Here is a 3,847-nt window from a genome sequence, read left to right as displayed (position 1 = left end):
AACAAATACATTGTGAAGTTTTGAAAACATCTTAAAAAAAAAAAGTTAAAATCTTCACTTTTAAAATTTTTTTTTTTAAGTAGTATAGAATGTTCAGGTTCTTCTTCTTTAATAATGTATATTAGTTTTTTATTTGTAGTGGCTCAGATGAGGGGTTATAAAAGAAATTATTAATGGAAGTGGGTGTTATTTTTGCGTTTTGTCTCAAAATAAACACTTAGAGTAACCCAATTTGGCTCTTCTACCTGTTCTGTACGTAGCTCGTGGCCCACATTGTGATATGTTGTTCTATTTAGAGCAGTGGTAATCCGGATTTGGTAATCTTGAAAACTGTGTATCTGGATCAGGGTGATCCAATCCAATGTTGCTTTGAAAAACCGGCATAAAAGTAAGACGGATTACCTGATCCTGGATAGGAAGAAATGGGATTTCCAAATCCGGATCAATTTGATCCAGATAAAATGTTTTGAACAACTGGCCCTTGGGGCATGAAATCCACGCTGAGTCCACCCTTCTGATGGGATCAGTTTAGTCCAGATTTTTTGGATCAAAGTGATCCAAATCCTACAAAAAAGTTCTGAAAAACCCAAACTAAAGGTTTGATCCAGATCAAAACCGAGATTGGATTATGTGATCAAATCCGATTATGTAATCCGTTTTTTCTTTTGAAAAACCCTTTTTCAACATTTGATCCAATCAGTTATCCATATCCATATTCTGCAGGTCTAAAATAGAATTGAAAGGATTTTTTTTTAATATATAACAATTTACCTTTTGTATTTCACTTTAGTTTTCTATATTTCAGATTGCTCCTTCACTTTTATGTTTTGCTTTTATTAATTTGTTTATGAATCTATTCATAGCCATTCTGGCAAAGTGGTTTCGTGGATGGAAATTTAGGTCGCTCAGTTGGTGCACACCTTAGAAATATAAGACATATATATCTTAGCAATAGAGTTTTTCCCAATTGTTTACACTCCAAAATTGAAACCTGAAATTCATATACCAAATCCCTAAACCAAGTCTGCAAAATTACAAGCACAACTCCTTCATTACACTCAGTGTCCAATGTTGTATCACACTTTTTGCAAAACACGACATCGTTTTCTACATTAGGCACAACATTCAAAATTAAAATCTCTGTAGTCCCTTTGGAAAGCAACACCAATTCCAATGCCAAGGACACTTGTTGCTGAATTGTGCACAATCAGTGCTTTAGGTATACAGTACATATAGAATATTTTACAACCGGCTACAGCGTAACACTAAGAATGTAAAAACATAAACTTACTGGTATATATAGTATATTCATAGTGGTGTTTTGTGTTGAGCCCATCAGTGTGTTGTGTCAAGGTTTGCAAATACACTGAATTGCAATGCCTTAGGCCTTTCTCTTAATATCAAGAGCGCCATCTAGTGGCCTCAGAAAATAAAGACACTGTTCCACAAAGCTTCATTTGGCCATCACTAGCATGCAACACATTCTCACTCCCATCTCGTAAAATACGGATGCTTGGTCAGGTGCCTTTGTCATAGTTATTTAAACTAAAAGTCTCCGGTAACACTTTATAATAACCATCTTTAATAGATTGTAAATATAGAGTTAATTCATCTTTAGTTAATTGTCTGGATGGTTATTATGAAGTTGCAACAGATGACTATAATACCCTGTTAAATAGTTAATAAATACTTGGTAAACCATCTATAAACATTATCTGGATTAGCCATCCAGTAAAGTTATTGGTTACTAAGTGCTTGGTAATGCAATGATACATTGTTGCCCTTCATTAAATTATATAAAAAAGTATATATATACACACACAGTACTGTGCAAAAGTCTTGTGAGAAAATGCTGTAAACTAAGAATGATTGAGCAAACCACATCACATCAATATTAAGGGTTTTACCACCCTTTGCCTTTAAACCAGCATTCCTTTTTGTAGGTAAACGGTACAATAATGAGTGAACAGTGAAGCATGGTGGAGGTTCCTTGCAAGTTTGGGGCTGCATTTCTGCAAATTGAGTTGGAGATTTGGTCAGGAGTTAGGGGTGTCCTTAATGCTGAGAAATCAGGCAGATACTTATCCATCATGCAATACCATCAGGGAGGCATATGAGTAGCCTCAAATTTATTCTGCAGCAGGAAAACAACCCCAAACATACAGCCAAGATCATTAAGAACTATCTTCAGTGTGAAGAAGAACTAGAAGTCCTGGAAGTGATGGCATGGCCCCCAAAGCGCCCTAATCTCAACATCATCCAGTGGGTTTGGGATTACAGAAACAGAAGGATTTGAGGAAGCCTACACCCACAGAAGATCTGTGGTTAGTTTTCCAAGGTGTCTGGAACTTACCAGCCGAGTTCCTTAATAAACTGTGTGCAAGTGTACTGAGAAGAATCGAGGCTCTGTTAAAGGCTAAGGCTGGTCACACTAAATATTCATTTGATTTTGTTTACTCTTCTGTTCATTCTCTGCATTTTCTTAGTCAGTACTGTATATATACTGTATATACACATATATACACATATATCAACCCACATACTATGCGTGTGTGTATGTGTATTTAAATATAAATTATTCATATGTTGCAACTTTATAATAACCATTCAGACACTGTTTATAGACAGTTCACAAACCAACTATTAACCACCGAAAAAGTATTAACTATCTATCTAAATAATGTTTGTAGATGGTTTACAGGGTATTTAACTATTTAACAAGGTATTATAGGCATCTGTTGCAACTTTGTAATAACCATCCAGACGCCATTTATTTACAAACCAACTAGTAACCCTTAACAAAGTGTGGGAACATCTGGTCCATCTGTCTATAGAAGGGTTAAAAATTGTTCCTTAAAGGCTTACAAACATTTTTTAATCATAGCCCAAAACATAATATATTATATGAGGGATATAATTTACAGTATGTACCAATAAACTGTTAATTTACAGCACTACTAATTATTAATTATAATTTAATTGTTTAACAGTAAAATGACGGTTCGCTAACAGTTAATTGACAATTAACTAAAGATGAATTAACTATCAATTTATCTTCTATTAATGATGGTTATTGTAAAGTGTTACCAAGTCTCCTTTAGTGTCATTTAACACGCTTTAACTAAACGCACTTGGTCGGGACTTTTGCTGTTAGGTTAAGGAAAAGCTTGTGAGTTTACGATTCCGTGACTTGCGGGAACGGGACGGTTGGGTTAAGGGAAAGGTCGTGGGTGGGCTTACAGTTCCATGACACGCGGGAATAACGGGCCGGTTAAAGAAGAAAGTGGTTTCTCAGACACGCGGCAATAACTGGACGGTTGAATACATATACAGGACACAAACCTTGCTCTTGTGTGAAAGTCCTATGTTTGACACATCAACCACCCAGTGATGGAACAAGCTACAATGTAAGTTAATAGCGCAATTGTCCAGCTTGCATTTACCTTCACAAAACTGCTAATTTTGCCACTGACAGGCTCAGATAATAATTCTTAATGTGTGACATTATGGAAAAGACCCCGTCAATCTCTGAGACCTTTCTGTTTACCGAGAAACAGCTCTTAAGTCGCTAGCGCTAAACCCACCGGACTCCATTGTAAAAACCAGTACTCGTGTTGAGCCAGCTTCCCATGTAAATCGCTAAACCATGTTTATTTAAACCAAAACTAGAGTTGTGATGGTTGGATAAGTGGAAAGATGAATGGGCTTTGCATAGTTTTATTTTGCTTCTGTTGACTTTGAATGAAGTGTATTTTACGATGCTAAAATCACTGTTGATTTACATGGAGTCTGGTGGGTTTGGCAAACTTAATTTTGCCAATGTTTTTATGTTTAAAAAAAGGATCTA

At 35.7% G+C, this 3,847-nt stretch overlaps 1 protein-coding gene and 1 long non-coding RNA gene across 2 annotated transcripts in view; both read left to right on the top strand.

Annotated features, from left to right (window-relative positions):
* LOC116686650 (substance-P receptor) overlaps nucleotides 1-3,847 on the top strand; it is a 70,441-nt gene that overhangs the window by 52,277 nt on the left and 14,317 nt on the right. The gene's annotated exons all lie outside the window — the stretch shown is intronic.
* Nucleotides 1-3,847, top strand: part of LOC116686681 (uncharacterized) — a 10,546-nt gene that overhangs the window by 6,006 nt on the left and 693 nt on the right. The gene's annotated exons all lie outside the window — the stretch shown is intronic.

Source organism: Etheostoma spectabile, unplaced genomic scaffold (genome assembly GCF_008692095.1).
Source record: "Etheostoma spectabile isolate EspeVRDwgs_2016 unplaced genomic scaffold, UIUC_Espe_1.0 scaffold433, whole genome shotgun sequence".
NCBI classification, from domain to species: domain Eukaryota; kingdom Metazoa; phylum Chordata; class Actinopteri; order Perciformes; family Percidae; genus Etheostoma; species Etheostoma spectabile.
This window is presented reverse-complemented; position numbering and strand designations above follow the sequence as displayed.